Here is a 20,047-nt window from a genome sequence, read left to right on the forward strand (position 1 = left end):
GAATGTTGGATGGTAATTAATATTTAGATAAGAAATCATTAAAGAGTGGAATCGCAATGCGAGTTTCTGGGGCTACTTCAGTAGGGCTATTTGGAACTGATTGAGGGGACAAAAATTAAAGCCAGAAAGCTCAGTGGAGCAAATGTCACAGTGGCCACAGAGAAACAAAGATTTTCAAAATGAGATGCTAAGTGAAAAACAGCAACTGAGGAGAGAAGTAATGTTTCCAGCATCACAATGGGCATAAGGAGAATTGATCTTTTATGTTCTAGGTGAGCTTGTAGTAGTGCAAGGACTGGTGATTTAAGCCACTGAGTTCTGGCTCTGAGTACATGTCTAATCCCTAAACCTTCACTAAGAGGGAGGCGAAGGGAGTCAGGTGTGCCACATGTCTGCTACTGAAAAATGCCTAGATGGGAAAGGCATCTGAAATATTGTCCTAAAATGAAGTTTCTGAGTTAGATGAGCTGAATTTCACCATGTGTTCACTGTTATTACTGTGTATAAAATCAAGAGATTTAAATGAGATTAAGATCTTTGATTAGCTTTCTGAGATACTGAAAACTAAGAACCAGGGCCGAGTGTGGTGGCTCACACCTGTCATCTCAGCACTTTAGGAGGCCAAGGTGGGTGGATCACTTGAGGTAAGGAGTTCGAGACCAGCTTGCCCAACATGGTGAAACCCCATCTCTACTAAAAATACAAAATATTAGCTGGGCTTGATAGCAGATGCCTGTAATCCCAGCTACTCAGGAGGCTGAGGCAGGAGAATTGCTTGAACCTGTGAGGCGGAGGTTGCAGTGAGCCAAGACCATGCCACTGCACTCCAGTCTGGGCGACAGAGTGAGACTCCACCTCAAAAAAAAAAAAAGAAAAGAAAAGAAAAGAAAACTAAGAACCAATTACCTCTGCTGCATACATTGAGTTTGGTTAATGTGCTGACATACTGAGCCCCAAACCGGCAATATATCATCTCTGGTCACTTCTACACCAAAGCTGTTACCCTAACTTGGCAGTGAAGGCCAAGAAGAGTCTGGAATTATGAAGCATGGAGCCTAGAATTTCAAAACTAAGAAAAATATCTTTTTCCCAAACACTTTCATTTTATAGGTGTGGAAAGTTGAGGCCCAGGGAGAGTATCTTGCCAGCAATTTTGTAGTTAATTCATGGCAGAACTGAGATGAGACCCCAGATCTCAGATCAGAGCCCTTCCATTCTATCATATTGCTTTTTACATAAACCAGTAGCTTAAGCAGGTAAGAATTATTCTCTGAATGAACAACAGTGAATTCAATTAACACATAAGATAAAAGAAGAAGTGGGTGGCTGGCAAGATGGCCGAATAGGAACACTTCTGGTCTGCAGCTCCCAGCAAGATCAACGCAGAAGGCAGGTGATTTCTGCATTTCCAACTGAGGTACCTAGCTCATCTCATTGGGACTGGTTAGACAGTGGGTGCAGCCCATGGAGGGTGAGCAGAAGCAGGGTGGGGAGTCACCTCACCCGGAAAGTGCAAGGGGTCGAGGAACTCCCTCCCTTAGCCAAGGGAAGCTGTGACAGACTGTGCCATGAGCAGTGGTGCACTCCGGGCTAGATACTATGCTTTTCCCGTGATCTTCACTACCTTCAGACCAGGAGATTCCCTTGGGTGTCTACACCGCCAGGGCCCTGGGTTTCAAGCACAAAACTGGGTGGCCGTTTGGGCAGAAACTGAGCTAGCTGCAGGAGTTTTTTTTTTTTTTTTTTTTTTTCCCATACCCCAGTGGCTCCTGGAATGCCAGTAAAAACTGCTCACTCTCTGGAAAGGGGGCTGAAGCCAGGGAGCCAAGTGGTCTAGCTCAGTAGATCCCACTCCCACAGATTCCAGCAAGCTAACATCCACTGGCTTGAAATTCTTACTGCCAGCACAGCAGTCTGAAGTTGACCTGGTATGCTCGAGCTTGGTGGGGGAAGGGGCATCCACCATTACTGAGGCTTGAGTAGGCAGTTTTCCCCTCACAGTGTAAACAAAGCCACTGGGAAGTTCAAACTGGGTGGAGCCCACTGCAGTGCCACAAAGCCACTGTAGCCAGACTGCCTCTCCAGATTCCTCCTCTCTGGGCAGGGCATCTCTGAAAGAAAGGCAGCAGCCCCAGTAAGGGGCTTACAGATAAAACTCCCACCTCCCTGGGACAGAGCATCTGGGGGAAGGAGCAGCTGCGGGGACAGCTTCAGTAGACTTAAACGTTCCTGCCTGCCAGCTCTGAGGAGAGCAGCAGATCTCCTAGCACAGTGCTGTAGCTCTGCTAAGAGACAGACTGCCTCCTCAAGTGGGTCCCGGACTCCCATGCCTCCTGACTGGGAGACATCTCCTAGCAGGGTCGACAGAACACCTCATACAGAAGAGCTCTGGCTGGCATCTGGAGTGTGCCCCTCTGGGATGAAGCTTCCAGAGGAAGGAACAGGCAGCAATCTTTGCTATTCTGCAGCCTCCACTGGTGATACCCAGGCAAACAGGGTCTGGAGTGGACCTCCAGCAGACTTGCAGCTGAGGGACCTGACTGTTAGAAGGAAAACTAACAAAAAGAAAGGAATAGCATCAACATCAACAAAATGGACGTCCACACAAAACCCTATCTGAAGGTCACCAACATCAAAGACCAAAGGTAGATAAATCCATGAAGATGAGGAAAAACCAGCATAAAAAGACTAAAAATTCCAAAAACCAGAATGCCTCTTCTCCAAAGGATCATAACTCCTTGCTAGCAAGGGAACAAAACTGGACGGAGAATGAGTTTGACGAATTGACAGAAGTAGGCTTGAGAAGGTGGGTAAAAACAAACTACTCCAAGCTAAAGGAGCATGTTCTAACCCAATGCAAGGAAGCTAAGAACCTTGAAAAAAAGGTTAGAGGAATTGCTAACTAGAATAACCAGTTTAGAGAAGAACATAAATGACCTGATGGAGCTGAAAAACACAGCATGAGAACTTCGTGAAAAATACACAAGTACCAATAGCCGAATCCATCAAGCAGAAGAGAGGATATCAGAGATTAAAGATCAACTTAATGAAATAAAGTGTGAAGACAAGATTAGAGAAAAAAGAATGAAAAGGAACGAACAAAACCTCCAGGAATTTTGGGACTATGTGAAAAGACCAAACCTACGTTCGGTTGGTGTACCTGAAAGTGACGAGGAGAATAGAATCAAGTTGGAAAACACTTTTCAGGATATTATCTAGGAGAACTTCCCCAACCTAGCAAGACAGGCCAACATTCAAATTCAGGAAATACAGAGAACACCACAAAGATACTACTCGAGAAGAGCAACCCCAAGACACATATCGTCAGATTCACCAAGGTTGAAATGAAGAAAAAATGTTAAAGGCAGCCAGAGAGAAAGGTCAGGTTACCCATAAAGGGAACCCCATCAGACTAACAGGATCTCTCTGCAGAAACCCTACAAGCCAGAAGGGAGTGGGGGCCAATATTCAATCAACATTCTTAAAGAAAAGAATTTTCTTTTTTCTTTTTCTTTTTTTTTTTTTTTGAGGTAGAGTCTCGCTTTGTAGCCCAGGCTGGAGTGCAGTGGCGCAATCTTGGCTCACTGCAACCTCTGCCTCCCAGGTCCTGGTTCAAGCAATTCTCCTGCCTCAGCCTCCTGAGTAGCTGGGATTACAAGAACGTACCACCATGCCCAGCTAATTTTTGTATTTTTAGTAGAGACAGGTTTTCATCATGTTGGCCAGGCTGGTCTTGAACTCCTGACCTCGTGATCTGCCCACCTCAGCCTCCCAAAGTGCTAGGATTTCAGGCGTGAGTCACCGCGCCCGATCTCAAGAGAAGAATTTTCAACCCAGAATTTCATATCTAGCCAAACTAAGCTCCATAAGCAAAAAAGAAATAAAATCCTTTACAGAAAAGCATATGCTGAGAGATTTTGTCACCACCAGGCCTGCCTTACAAGAGCTCCTGAAGGAAGCACTAAATATGGAAATGAAAAACTGATACCAGCCACTGCAAAAATATACCAAATTGTAAAGACCATTGACACCATGAAGAAACTGCATCAACTAATGGGAAAAATAACCAGCTAGCATCAAAATGACAGAATCAAATTCACACATAATGATATTAACAAACAAACGGAAAAACATTCCATGCTCATGAATAGGAAGAATCAATATCATGAAAATGGCCATACTGCCCAAGTAATTTATAGATTCAACGCTATCCCCATCAAGCTACCACTGACTTTCTTCACAGAATTAGAAAAAAACTACTTTAAATTTAATATGGAACCAAAAAAGAGCCCATATAGCCAAGACAATCCTAAGCAAAAACAACAAAGCTGGAGGCATCATGCTACCTGACTTCAAACTATATTACAAGGTTACAGTAACCAAAACAACATGGTACTGGTACCAAAACAGATAGACCAGTGAAACAGAATAGAGGCCTCAGAAATAATGCCACACATCTACAACCATTTGATGTTTGATAAACCTGACAAAAACAAGCAATGGGGAAAGGATTCCCTATTTAATAAATAGTGTTGGGAAAACTGAGTAGCCATATGCAGAAAACTGAAATTAAATCCCTTCCTTATACCTTACACAAAAATTAACTCAAGATGGATTAAAGACTTAAATGTAAGACCTAAAACCATAAAAACCCTAGAAGAAAACCTAGGCAGTACCATTCAGGACATTGGCATCGGCAAAGACTTCATGGCTAAAACACCAAAAGCAATGGCAACAAAAGCCAACATTTACAATTGGGATCTAATTAAACTAAAGAGCTTCTGCACAGCAAAAGAAACTATCATCAGAGTGAACAGTCAGCCTACAGAATAGGAGAAAATTTTTGCAATCCATCTGGCAAAGAGCTAATATCCAGAATCTACAAGAAACTTAAACAAATTTACAAGAAAAAAAAACAACCCCATCAAAAAGTGGGCAAAGTTTATGAACAGACACTTCTCAAAAGAAGACATTTATGTGGCCCACAAACATATGAAAAAAAGATCATCATCACTGGTCATTAGAGAAATGCAAATCATAACTACAATGAGATACCATCTCACGCCAGCTAGAATGGCAGTCATTAAAAAGTCAGGAAACAACAGATGTTGGAGAGGATGTGGAGAAATAGGAACACTTTTACACTGTTGTTGGGAGTGTAAATTAGTTCAACCACTGTGGAAGACAGTGTGGTGATTCCTCAAGGATCTAGAACCAGAAATACCATTAGACCCAGCAATCCCATTACTGGGTATATACCCAAAGGATTATAAGTCATTCTACTATAAAGACACATGTACATGTATGTTTATTGCAGCACTATTGACAATAGCAAAGTCTTGGAACCAACCCAAATGCCCATCAATGATAGACTGGATAAAGAAAATGTGGCACATGTACACCATGGAATACTATGCAGCCATAAAAAAGGATGAGTTAATGTCCTTTGCAGGGACATGGATGTAGCTGGACACCATCATTCTCAGCAAACTAACACAGGAACAGAAAACCAAACACCACATGTTCTCTCTCATAAGTGGGAGTTGAACAATGAAAACACATGGACACAGGGCGGGGAACACATCACACACTGGGCCTGTCGAGGAGGGGGTCTGGGGGGAATAGCATTAGGAGAAATACCTAATGTAGATGACGGGTTGATGGGTGCAGCAAACTACCATGGCACATGTATACCTATATAACAAACCTGCATGTTCTGCACATGTATAATGCTCCAGAACTTAAAGTATAATAATAATAAGAAGAAAAGTGGAATGCACATTGTTTTTAAAAAGTTTCAGCATTTTGTGAAAGCACATGGTTCTAGATGAAGAGCTGCACAGTGCTAGGGGAAATTCTGAACGGTGTTCAAGTCCTCAGCACAGCCAGCAGCAGCAGGATGTGGTTTTTTTTTTTTTCTTTTTTTGAGACAGAGTCTCACTCTGTCCTTTTAGTACTGAGTTTTAAGAATTCTTCATATATTCTTATATATATGATTTACAAATAATAGCTCCCATTATGTGGGGTTTTTGTGTTTTATTTTTGAGACAGAGTCTTGCTGTGTCACCCAGGCTGGAATGCAGTGGCACAATATTGGCTCACTGCCACCTCTGCCTCCCAGGTTCAAGCTATTCTCCTGCCTCAACCTCCCGAGTAGCTGGGACTACAGGCACATGTCACCATGCCCGGCTAATTTTTTGTATTTTTAGTGGAGACGGGGTTTCACCATGTTAGCCAGGATGGTCTCGATCTCCTGACCTCATGATCCGCCCACCTCGGCCTCCCAAAGTGCTGGGATTACAGGTGTGAGTCACTGCGCCCGGCCAGGATGTGGTTTTTAATGCTCATTATGAAAGTAGTGCTTCAGATGGTGCTTATTCTTAATTTTTTTTATTGGATTCATTCATTTATTTTTATATATTTTCATAGATTTATTGACATAAAAATTATATATATGGTATACAGCTTGATGGTAGATACACATTACATTGTGAAATGAGCATCACAATCAAGCTAATTAACATATTATCACTTCTCCATATTGTGGATGCGCATGTATTTATTTCTGAAATAATTTTAGACTTACAGAAAAGTTGCAGAAATAATACAGAGTTCACATATACCTACCACTTTGCTTCCCCTAATGTTAAAAATGTATATAACCATAAGCTGGGTGTGGTGGCTCACACCTGTAACACTTTGGGAGACCGAGGCAGGCAGATCACTTGAGGATAGGAGTTCAAGACCAGCCTGGCCAACATGGTGTAAACCCTGTCTCTACTAAAAACACAAAAATTAGCAGGACATGGTGGCACGTGCTTGTAATCCCAGCTATTCCAGAGGCTGAAGCATGAGAATTGCTTCAACCTGGGAGGCGGGGGTTGCAGTGAGCCGAGATCGTGCCACTGCACTCCAGCCTTGGCAACAGAGACTCCGTCTCAAAACAACAACAACAAAAACTTATATAACCACAGTTCAATAATCAAAATGAGGAAATTAACTTTGATACAACACTATGAATTAAACTACAGCCCTTTGATTTTCACCAGCTCCTCCCACCCCCTACCATCTATGTTGCCTCAGTTTCCTCCTATCTGTGACAGTTGCTCTATATTTCCTTGTCTTTCATGGACTCTTGATGAGTACTGGCCAGGTGTTTTGTAGAATGATCCTCAGTTTGGGTTTGTCTACGTTTTTCTCATGATTAGACTAAGGTGATAGGTTTGGGGAAGAAGATCCCAAGGTGAAATGCTCTTGTTATTTCCTATTGGGGTACAGGATGCCAGCGTGGTTTATTAGTGATATTTACCGTGATCACTTGGTTAAGGTGGAATCTCCCAGGTTTCATGGCTGTAAAGTTACTTTTCTCCCTTTGTAAATGATAAACATTTTGGAGCGATGCTTTGAGACTGCTAGCATCCTGTTTCTTCTCAAACTTTTGCCTGTTGATTTTCACATTCATTGGTGGATCTTGTCAACAATTATTACTGTGGCGTTATAGTGGGGATTTTGTATTTTACTCATTCCTTCTACATTTATTAATTGGAATTCTATAAGGAAGAGTTGTCCCTTCTCTTAAACATTTATTTATTGAATTATTTATCTATGTCCATATGGATTTATGGGTATTTATTTAGTCCTATGGGATTGTGTTAGTTCTTGCCTTGCTATGAAGGAACACCTGACACTGTGTAATTTATAAAGAAAAGAGATTGGCCGGGCGCAGTGGCTCATGCCTGTAATCCCAGCACTTTGGGAGGCTGCGGTGGGTGGATCATTTGAGGTCAGGAGTTCGAGACCAGCCTGGCCAACATGGTGAAACTCCGTCTCTACTAAAAATATAAAAATTAGCTGGGCTTGCTGGTACACACCTGTAATCCCAGCTACTGGGGTGGCTGAGGCAGGAGAATTGCTTGAACCTGGTAGGTGGAGGTTGCAGTGAGCCGAGATCGTGCCAATGTGCTCCAGCCTGGGTGACAGAGTGAGACTCCATCTCAAAAAAAAAAAAAGAAGAAGAAAAGAGATTTTTGACTCACGGCCTCAAGAAGCTTCCAGTCATGGTGGAAGGTAAAGAGGAGCCAGAGAGTTACATGGCAAGAGAGGGAGCAAGAGTCAGGGGAGGTCCCAGACTCCTTTAAACAACCAGATCTCCTGTGAACTGAGCAAGAACCCACTCATCACCAAATGATCCAATCACCTCCCATTCCAATCGCCTCCCACCAGGCCTCACCTTCAACACTGGGAATTACATTTCACCATGACATTTGGAGGGGACAAACATCCAAACCATATCATTCTGCCTCTGGCCCCCAAATCTCATGTCCTCACATTTCAAAATACAATTATGGGCCAGGTACAGTGGCTCACGCCTGTAATCCTAGCACTTTGGGAGGCCGAGGCAGGTGGATCACCTGAGGTTAAGAGTTCGAGACCAGCCTGGCCAGCATGGTGAAACCTCGTCTCTGCTAAAAATACAAAAAAAATTAGATGGGTGTGGTGGCGAGCATCTGTAATCTCAGCTACTCCAGAGGCTGAGGCAGGAGAATCACTTGAACCTGGGAGGCAGAAGTTGCAGTGAGCCGAGATTGCGCCATTGCACTCCAGCCTGTGCAATAGAGCAAAAACTCCATCTCAAAAACAAAACAAAACAAAACAAAACAAAAAAACATGCCTTTGCACTAGTTCCTCAAAGCTTTAACTCCAGCATTAACTCAAAAGTCCCAAGTCCCAAGTCCAAAGTCTCATTTGGAGATGAGTCCCTTTCATCCATGAGCGTGTAAGATCAAAAACAAGTTATTTACTCCCAAGATACAATTTTGATACAGGCACTGGGTAGACATTCTCATTCCAAAGGGGAGAAATTAGCCAAAAGAAGCAGGCAATAGGCCCCACACAAGTCTGAAATCCAGCAAGGCAGTCATTAAATCTAAAAGCTCCAAACTAATCTCCTTTGACTCCAGGTCTGCCATCCAGGGCACACAGGGCTCCAAAGGCCTTGGGCAACTCCTCCCCTGTGGCTTTGCTGGATGTAGCCCACTCGGCTGCTCTGATGGACTGGAATCCAGTGCCTGCGGCTTTTCTGGGATCAGGATGCAAGCTGCTGCTGGCTCTACCATTCTTGGATCAAGAGGGCGGCAGTCCCCTTCCCATAGCTCTACTAGGTGATATAATCTAGTATTATCATTATTTTCTTGCTCAAGTTGTTCCAGGTTTGGCCATTGAGAGCTTTTTTGTGGTGGTTCCTGTGACCTTTTGACATATCCCCATCTTTTTGGAGCACTTTCCTATTGTCTGGTGCCACAAGACAGTCCAGGCCCTTCTTTTTGTTTGTTTGTTTGTTTTGGAGACAGAGTCTCATGCTGTTACCTGGGCTGGAGTGCAATGGCGTGTTTTTGGCTCGCTGCAACTTCCACCTCCTGGGTTCAAGCAATTCTCCTGCTTCAGCCTCTCAAGTAGCTGGGACTACAGGCATGTGCCACCACACCCAGCTAATTTTTGTATTTTTAGTAGAAACAGGGTTTCACTATGTTGGCCAGGCTGGTCTCAAACTCCTGACCTTGCAATCCTCCCACCTCAGCCTCACAAAGTGTTGGAATTACATGTGTGAGCCATCACATGTGGCCAGCTCCAGGCCCTTCTTGTCCCTACCCCAGTCCTGAAATCAATCACTTCTCTGGGAAAACTTGGATTTTTTTTTTTTTTTTTTTTTTTTTTTGAGACGGAGTCTTGCTCTGCTGCCCAGGCTGGAGTGCAGTGGTGTGATCTCAGTTCACTGCAGCCTCTGCCTCCCAGGTTCAAGTGATTCTCCTGCCTCAACCTCCTGGGTAGCTGGGATTACAGTTGCCCGCCACCATGCCTGGCTAACTTTTGTATTTTAATTAGTTAATTAATTAATTTTTTTTTTTTGAGACAGTGACTCGCTCTGTTGCCCAGGCTGGAGTGCAACGGCGCCATCTCGGCTCACTGCAACCTCTGCCTCCCTGCAACCTCCACCTCCCGGGTTCAAGCAATTCTTCTGTTCAGCCTCCCGAGTAATTGGGATTACATGCACCCACCACTATGCCCAGCTAATTTTTGTATTTTTAGTAGAGAAGGGGTTTTGCCATGTTGGTCAGGCTGGTCTCAAACTCCTGACCTCAGATGATCTGCCCACCTCGGCCTCCCAAAGTGCTGGGATCAGAGGCATGAGCCACCATGGCCCTCGCAATTTTTGTATTTTTAGTAGAGATGAGGTTTGACTATATTGGTCAGGCTGGTCTCGAACTCCTGACCTCAAGTGATCCCCCCACCTCAGCCTCCGAAAGTGCTGGGATTACAGGAGTGAGCCACTGCACCTGGCCCCTTAGATTTTTTTTTCTTTTTTTTTTTGAGACAGAGTTTCGCTCTGTCACCCAGGCTGGAGTGCAATGGTGCAATTTCAGCTCACTACAACCTCCACCTCCCAGGTTCAAACGATTCTCCTGTCTCAGCCTCCCGAGAAGCTGGGACTGCAGGCACCCGCCACCACACCCAGCTAATTTTTATATTTTTAGTAGGAGTAGGGTTTCACCATATTGGCCAGGCTAGTCTTGAACTCCTGACCTCAAATGATCCACCCACCTCGGCCTCCTAAAGTGCTGGGATTACAGGTGTGAGCCACCACGTCCAGCCTAGATTTTGTTTGTTGTTATTGAAGAATAACATTTAGAAACCAAGATATGGGTACTGGGTGAAAGCTTGTTCCTTGATGATTATAAAGCTTATGTATCAGAAGATTTACCAATATAGGATGATGCAGCATCTTCAGTAATAATCTGAAGCAAAACTGCCATTATATATGGTCAGCTTTAAGCACACTTTAAAATGTTTTGTTTACTCCAAAAAATGCTTTAGGTACAAATGCCATTTATATCAAAGTCAGGAAAGTGCTTTCCTTCCTAAAATGCTCCTTTATTTTTAAGCAGGAGTATTAATTTTATTTCATTTTCCGTCTCACATTCTTCTATCCATAATGTCAAGCTAATTACATCTCATATTTTAAATAATAGAATGACAAAATGTTGAATCTCATTGATAATCAAAAATCTTGGCCAGGCACAGTGGCTCATGCCTGTAATCCCAGCACTTTGGGAGGCCGAGGTCGGTGGACCACAAGGTCAGGAGATCGAGACCATCCTGGCCAACATGCTGAAACCCTGTCTTTAGTAAAAATACAAAAAAGTAGCTGGGCGTGGTGGTGCGTACCTGTAGTTCCAGCTACTCAGGAGGCTGTGGCAGGAGAATCGCTTGAACCCAGGAGGTGGAGGTTGCAGTGAGCCGAGATCACGCCACTGTATACTCCAGCCTGAGCGACAGAGTGAGACTCTGTCTCAAAAACAAAAAGAAAAAAAAGTAAACTTAATGAGATTGCTGCCATCTTATGAAAATATTAACAAATGTTTAAAAGATTGATAATATTGTTAAGAGTAGGCCAGGTGCAGTGGCTCATGCCTGTAATCCCAACACTTTGGAAGGCCAAGGTGGGTGGATCACTTGAGGCCAGGAGTTCGAGACCAGCCTGGCCAACATGGCAAAATCTTGTCTCTACTAAAAATATAAATATTAGCTGGGAGTGGTGGTGAACGCCTGTAATCCCAGCTACTTGGGAGGCTGAGGCAGGAGAATCGCTTGAACCCAGGAGGCAGAGGTTGCAGTGAGCCAAGATCACAGCCACTGCACTCCAGCCTGGGTGACACACACACAAAAAAAATATTAAGAGTGTGAGAATGCAAATCCTCTACAGCACCTATTTGAGAGCAATTGGTAGTATTGATGGACATGTAAAATGTGCATTTATTTTGTCTTAACAATTCCACTTCTAAAAACGTTTCCATCAGAAATAGAAGTACAAGTGTATAATGGGGTATGTGTTTGTGTGTGTGTGTGACTACATTGCTGGTAATGATTAAAAACTGGAGATAATTGAACTGTCCGTCAAGAAGGACTAGTTAAGTACTTTGAACCACTGTATCACGCAGCTGGGGGAGAGTCGTGGAAGTCTTCCTAGAAGAAGTGATGTTTAAGTTGCGAAATAACTAAAAGATGAGTAGGAACAAGCTCTGTGAATTGTATATGTGTGTTGGGGTGAGGAGAGGACATCCAAGGCAAGCTATGGTACATAGGGTGGCCCTGAGGCAAGAAGATGGTGTGTTCAAGACTTGGATATTAGGAAAGAGGGAGAGGAAGAGGAGCTTAAGAATGAAGAGGAGCTTCAGATGCTTCTTAAGAAGGAGCATCTATTTATGTGCTGGTCTCCCTAACTTCACCGCGAGCTTATTTATTCCCGTATCTCCACGTCTAGCCCAGACTGACATTCAAAACGTAGTTGTTGGCCGGGCGCGGTGGCTCAAGCCTGTAATCCCAGCACTTTGGGAGGCCGAGGCGGGCGGATCACAAGGTCAGGAGATCGAGACCATCCTGGCTAACACGGTGAAACCCCGTCTCTACTAAAAAATACAAAAAACTAGCCGGGCGAGGTGGCGGGCGCCTGTAGTCCCAGCTCCTCGGGAGGCTGAGGCAGGAGAATGGCGTGAACCCGGGAGGCAGAGCTTGCAGTGAGCTGAGATCCGGCCACTGGACTCCAGCCTGGGCGGAAGAGCGAGACTCCGTCTCAAAAAAAAAAAAAAAAAAAAACGTAGTTGTTAAATGAATGAAGTAATTTGACCGACTAACCCTGGAACAGAAATCTTAACCTGGGGTCGAAGGTCCCCTGATGGCTGGGGGTTGGGGGGTTGGGGGATGATTGGTGAAATTGAAAAGGAAAAAAAAAGCTTTCTTATTTCCATTCACCTCTAACTGAAAATTAGCACTTCCTTCCATTATGAATTTACACAACAAAACACAGTAGTATTAGCAGTACCTATGACTTTGTCACCCACAGAAGTCACACTTATTTTCATCTCACATTAGAGTTGTTGCACGTATCTCAAAATATAATTTATGCTCATTACTACTTCAAAATTACAGTAATTATTACACCTGCCACTAGATCTTGTTATTTAGTGTGTCAATAAAAGAATAACATTTATTATTGTATCACATGTTAAAATATTTTGATAACTGTATTTCAACATAATTGACATCCTTTGTAATCCTATGTATTTTATTTTATGCATTTAAGAACACTGTTCTGAGAGGGAGTCCACAGGTTTCTCCCAACTATCAAGGGAGTCCTTGTGCAAAGGGCTAAGAACCTTGCCCAAGAGTGTAATATACAACCCTTTCTACCACTCTCTCTGTGATGAAGGAGGTAATGGTTTTTTATTTTTTTTTTTATTTTTTTTTTGAGGTGGGGTTTCGGTCTTGTTGCCCAGGCCTGAGTGCAGTGGTGCGATCTCGGTTCACCGCAACCTCCGCCTCCTGGGTTCAAGCGATTCTCCTGCCTCAGCCTCCAGAGTAGCTGGGATTACAGGCATGTGCCACCACGCCTGGCTGATTTTGCATTTTTAGTAGAGACGGGGTTTCTCCATGTTGATCAGGCTGGTCTCGAATTCCCGACCACAGGTAATCTGCCCACCTTGGCTTCCCAAAGTGCTGGGATTACAGGTGTGAGCCACGGCGCCCAGCCTGATAAAGGAGGTAATGTAAATTGTAGGTGTCATGGCCCAACTCCTTTTCTCTCAGATAAGCAGCACCTTTTCCTCTCCCTAACCTAAATAAACTCTGGTTATTCTATTCTCTTCCCACTCTCAGCTGGAGAAACCACTTGTGCTTCTGCTTCAATTCTTATTTCCATAAGAATAACTCTTACATGCGAATACTCAGCCTGAACTCTCTCTGAGCCCCAATCATGTATTCACAGTGGTCTGTTTCTTGTTGTGTCCAACATTATCTCAAGGTCTTCATCTTTCTTCACAAATTACCTCTTTTTCCTGATACCTCTCTTCTCCCATTCTCGCAAGAGCAAAACACAATCATCAACCCCGAGCGCCTTGTCTCTCAAGCTTCTGCTACTCAGACAACAAGACCCACTAATTCTCCTCTACCTTTGAGTTTCACAGTGGTAGATTTTCTGTATGGCGATTTCCTTTAAAGTACTTTAGAATTACCAGTGTGATGTGTGTGTGTGTAGATTAACTGTAATCTATACTCTAGACGCTATTCACATTTGGAGTGCCCTAATTAGGAACCCACACTCTAGGGAAGATTACTTAGTATTTGAAGTACCCTAATTAAATAGAAATTATTTTCCTAGAGGGAGCTACATAAGCACTCCAAATCCATTATTGTTTTACAAATGAAATGATATGATGTTTAGGATTTGTTTCAAAATAATCCAGGAGGAGGAGCAAATGGGGAGAAATATGGATGAAACAGGATTGCCCATGAGTTGGTAATTGCTAACGCTGGGTGGTAGGTAATGTGTGTGTGTTGGGGGGAGAGTTTCATGAACATTCTCTGTATTTTGTATATATTTGAAACTTTCCATAATAAAAAGTTTTGACGTATGTCGTTATTGCAGTCTACACCAGACAGAAGATAACAGATGGAACACATGCCATCTACTTTCCTTCCTGAAGCCCCTGTAAAATAACAATAAAATGATTTTTTTTTAAACAGAATCTTGCTCTGTCACCCAGGCTGAAGTGCAGTGTTGCGATCTTGGCTCACTGCATCTCTGCCTCCCGGGTTCACAACCTCCTGAGTAGCTGGGACCACAGGTGTGCGCCACCAAGCCCGGCTAATTTTTATATTTTTAGTAGAGATGGGGTTTCACCATGTTAGCCAAACTGGTCTTGAACTCCTGACCTCAAGTGATTCACCGGCCTCAGCCTCCCAAAGTGCTGGGATTACAGGCTTGAGCCATGGCGTTGGCTCTGCCTTTTTATAAAAATTCCTTTTGACTGGGTGCAGTGGCTCATGCCTGTAATCCCAGCACTTTGTGAGGCCAAGGCAGGAGGATTGCTTGAGTTTATGAGCTTGAGACCAGCCTGGGCAACATAGGGAGACTGCTGTCTCTACAAAAAAAAAAAAAAAAAAAAAAAAAAAACCCAGTCATGGTGGTATGTGCCTGTACTACCAGCTATTTGGGAGGCTGAGGCAGGAGGAACACTTAAGCCAGGAGGTTGAGGCTGCAGTAAGCCATGTTTGAGCCACTGCACTCCAGCCTGGGCAACAGAGCAAGACCTTGTCTCAAAAAATAAAAAATAAAAAGGCATAAATACCGTATTTTTAGAGTGAGGTCACAGGTGAAGTATAGAAGAGACATCCAGGCCGGGTGCGGTGGCTCACGCCTGTAATCCCAGCACTTTGGGAGGCCGAGACGGGCGGATCACGAGGTCAGGAGATCAAGACCATCCTGGCTAACATGGTGAAACCCCGTCTCTACTAAAAATACAAAAACTAGCCAGGCGAGGTGGCGGGCGCCTGTAGTCTCAGCTACTCGGGAGGCTGAGGCAGGAGAATGGCCTGAACCCGGGAGGCAGAGCTTGCAGTGAGCTGAGATCTGGCCACTGCACTCCAGTCCGGGCGACAGAGCGAGACTCCGCCTCAAAAAAAAAAAAAAAAAAAAGAAGAGACATCCAAAAGGCTTGTCTTGAGCTTTACTGTTTAGTAAAGTAAGCATATAATAAGGGCCATATTATACACATCTGAGAATTAGAGAAAAGATTCCTGGGAGGTTTCTCATGAATTTGAAGGACAAATGTAGAGTGTGAGGTTAACCTCGTCTACCTGCTGTTTGAACTTAGAGGTGAGTGTGGTCCTTTCATTAACAACCCCCTTGGCTTTCAGGATGATTTGTGTCAGGGTTTCTAATCTCCTCCTAGTAGTAACAAGGCCTTTGTGTTGTAAAATGTATCATCTACATTACAACATCTCACAGTGTAAAAGGGGAGGGGGGAATGTTGGCTCTATAGCCTCAAATGAGTATGATTTGAAAATTAATTGTGCACAACACAAGTTTGGAAGGCCTCCAGGATTATAAAGATCCTGCCATATAAGTGGATGCACTTTGTTTCAAGGTAGCATAGTGTCATGAATACAGTTGTCAACTTTTTGTGCAAAAAGCTGTGTTTCTGGTCTGTTATGCTTACCTCTCACATTACTCTCACAATATCCATCCATCCACCTATCCCAGATAGAGAGTAAGGATGGATAGTGAATTTGTGTGTCTGTGTGTGTATGTGTGAGTGTGAGAGAGAGAAAGAGAGACAGAGAATGAGAGAGGGATCATATTAGAGAAATTCCAATTGCTTTTTTTTTTTTTTAAAGATAGGGTCTCGGGGTCTTATTCTGTCACCAGGCTGGAGTGCAGTGGCATGATCATAGCCTGCTGCAACCTCAAACTCCAGGTTCAGCCTCCCAAGTAGCTGGGACTACAGGTGTATGCCACCACGCCCAAGTAATTTTTTTAATTTTTAGTAGAGATGAGGTCTCACTATGTAGTCCAGGCTGGTCTCAAACTCCTGGGCTCAGGTGATCCTCCTGCCTCAGCCTCCCAAAGTGCTGGGATTACAGGCATGAGCCACTGCACCCGGCCTCTAATTGTTTTTATCGCTGCTTCTGTCTTGCATTTGCTGTGGCTTCTCAAGTCTACATCACAACCTCTTAGCTGGAAGATCCACCTTCAGCTCATAATTATGTCGTTGTCTCATAGTTTAAATTCTTGAAAAAGTCAAAATATAATTGGCCCATCTTGTCTCCACTGGGGCAGAACCTCTATCTTAATCCACGTCCTGGGCCACTGGTCACCCTGTGGATTGGTCCCCTTGGGTGAGGTGCCCTCTCTCAGACTAATTAGCTATTGTAAGAGCATGTGTGGAGTAAAGGGTAATTGGCATGCTAGGCTGCCCTTTGAAAGCTGTGATAGGACAGTTCAATTAAAAGTTGGGCGTAACAGAAAAATTGGCAGACATATTCACTTCACAGCCTTAACTTCCACACCTTCTACCCGAGAGACTTTGTGTGTTCACTCAATATTGTTCAGCTTCAGGCCGGGCATGGTGGCTCATGCCGGTAATCCTAGCACTTTGGTAGGCCAAGGTTGGTAGGCCAAGGTGGGCAGATCACTTGAGGTCAGGAGTTTGAGACCAGCCTGGCTAAAATGGCGAGATCCCAGTCTCTACTAAAAATACAAAATTTAGCCAGATGTGGTAGCATGTGACTGTAGTCCCAGCTACAGGGGAGGCTGAGGCAGGAGAATCGCCTGAACCCAGGAGGTGGAGGTTGCGGTGAGCCGAGACTGTGTCAGTGCACTTCAGCCTGGGCAACAGAGAGAGACTCCGTCTCAGATCAAAAAAAAAACAAAACTTCAGTTCCCTTATCTGTAAAATGGGTGTGCGAATCCTCGTGGCACACCTCACAGTTTGCTGTGAGGAGAAAAGGAGGTAAAAGGAGTGAGCAGGACATTGAGCCTGCACATGGCAGGCACTCAGTGAAGAACAGCAACTGCAGCTAACATTCAGACGCAATGCTGAGTGCTTCATGTACATCTTATCATCTCAATTCTCCAAGCAAGAGTTCCACTATGGTTCTGAAATCTGAATTTCCTGTTGGCCAAAAAGCTTACAGATGAGGAATAAGTAGAGTTTTGTCTTTAAACACACCGTACTTACTCCTTTTTATAAAATAATCTCAACTTATTTTAGGTTAAGAGGGTGCATGTGCAGGTTTGTTACCTGGCTCCCTCTCTCTCTATATATATATATTTGTTTTTTTTTTGAGATGGAGTCTTGCGCTGTCGCCCAGGCTGGAGTGCAGTGGTGCCATCTCAGCTCACTGCAAGCTCCGCCTCCCAGGTTCAGGCCATTCTCCTGCCTCAGCCTCCCCAGTAGCTGGGACTACAGGCGCCCGCCACCTCGCCCAGCTAATTTTTTTTCTTGAATTTTTAGTAGAGATGGGGTTTCACCATGTTAGCCAGGATGGTCTCGATCTCCTGACCTCGTGATCCGCCTGTCTCGGCCTTCCAAAGTGCTGGGATTACAGGCGTGAGCCACCGCGCCCGGCCTACCTGGCTATATTGTATGATGCTGAGGTTTAAGGTATGATTTATCTCATTACCCAGGTACTGAATATAGTACCCAATATAGTTCATTCCTCAACCCTTGCCCTACCCCAGTAGTCCCCAGTGTCTATTGCGGCCATCTTTATGTCCATAAGCACCCAACGTTTAGCTCCCACTTATAAGCAAGAACATGCAGTATTTGGTTTTTTGTTTCTGCGTTAATTTGCTTATGTTGCTGCAAACGACGTGATTTCTTTCTTTTCTTTCTTTTTTTTTTTTCTGGAGACAGTTTCACTCTTGTTGCCCAGGCCGGAGTGCCATGGCACAATCTTGACTCACTGCAACCTCCGCCTCCCGTGTTCAAGCGATTCTCCTGCCTCAGCCTCCTGAGGAGCTGGGATTACAGGCATGCGCCACCACTTCCTGCTAATGTTTGTATTTTTAGTTAGGGATGGGGTTTCGCCATGTTGGCCAGGCTGGTCTCAAACTCCTGACCTTGTGATCTGCCTGCCTTGGCCTCCCAAAATGCTGGGATTACAGGCATGATCCACTGCGCCTGGCCTTTTGTCCACTTTTTAATGGGGTTGTTTGTCCGATGCATACTTTGCAAACATTTTCTCCCATTCTGTAGGTTGTCTGCATACTCTGTTGATAGTTTCTTCTTCTTTTTTTTTTGAGACGGAATTTTGCCCTTGTTGCCCAGGCTGGAGTGCAATGGTGCTATCTCGGCTCACCGCAACCTCCACCTCCTAGGTTCAAGCGATTCTCCTGCCTCAGCTTCCCAAGTCGTTAGGATTACAGGCATGCACCACGACGTCTGGCTAATTTTGTATTTTTAGTAGAGAGGGGATTTCTCCATGTTGGTCAGGTTTGCTCGAACTCCTGGCATGATCATGGCTCAATGCAGCCTTGACCTCCTGGGCTCAAGTGATCCTCCCAACTCAGCCTCCTCCTGAGTAGCAGGACCACAGGTATGTGCCACTATACCCAGCTAATTTAAAAAATGTTTTTATAGAGATGGAGTATCCCTATGTTGCCCCAGCTTGTACTTCTGAGCTTAAGCAATCCTCCCACCTTGGCATCCCAAAGTGCTGGGATTATAGGCATGAGCCACTGCACCCAGGCTGCAATTGCTGTTGAGAACCTAGTCATAAATTGTTTCTGAAGGGTGATGTACAGAATAGTGTTTCCTAGCCTTCCTCACCCTCCCCTCCCCTCCCCTTTCCTTCCCTTCTTTTTTTCAGACAGGGTCTTGCTCTGTCACCCGTGCTGGAGTGCAGTGGTGTGATTTGGGCTCACTGCAGCCTTGACCGCCTGGGCTCAAGTGATCCTCCCATCTCAGCCTCCCAAATAGCTGAGACTATAGGTGCATGCCACCACATTAGCTAATTAATTTTTTTTTTTTTTTTTTTTTTTCGTAGAGACAGGGTCTTATGTGCCCAGGCTGTCTCAGCCTCTTGGGCTCAAGTTATCCTCCTGCTTTAGTCTCCCAAAATACTTGGATTACAGGCGTGACCTACCGCACCCAGCCTGGTCTGGGATTCTTATAGTTTGAGGTCTTACATTTAGACCTTTAATCCATCTTTGGTTAATTTTTTATATGGTGAAATACGGGGGTTCAGTCTCATTCTTCTGCATATGACTAGCCAGCTATTACATCCAGCACCATTTATTGAATAGTGAGTCCTTTCCCCATTGCTTAATTTTGTCAACTTTATCAAAGACCAGATGTAGGTGTGCAGCTTTATTTCTGGGTTCTCCATTCTGTTCCTTTGGTCTATGTATCTGTTTTTGTACCAGTACCATGCTGTTTTGGTTACTGTAGCCCTATAGTATAATTTAAAGTCAGGTAATATGATGCCTATAACTTTGTTCTTTTTACTTAGAATTACTTTGGCTATTTGGGCTCTTTGGTTTGATATAAATTTTAGGAAGTTTTTTTGTTTTCTAATTCTGTGAAAAATGGCATTGGTAGCTTGATAAGAATAGCACTGAATCTGTAAAATGCTCTGGGCAATGTGGCCATCTTAATGATATTGATTCTTCCAATCCATGAACATGGGATGTTTTTCCATTTGTTTGTGT

Source organism: Trachypithecus francoisi, unplaced genomic scaffold (genome assembly GCF_009764315.1).
Source record: "Trachypithecus francoisi isolate TF-2019V2 unplaced genomic scaffold, Tfra_2.0 Contig01461, whole genome shotgun sequence".
Classification (NCBI taxonomy): Eukaryota; Metazoa; Chordata; class Mammalia; order Primates; family Cercopithecidae; genus Trachypithecus; species Trachypithecus francoisi.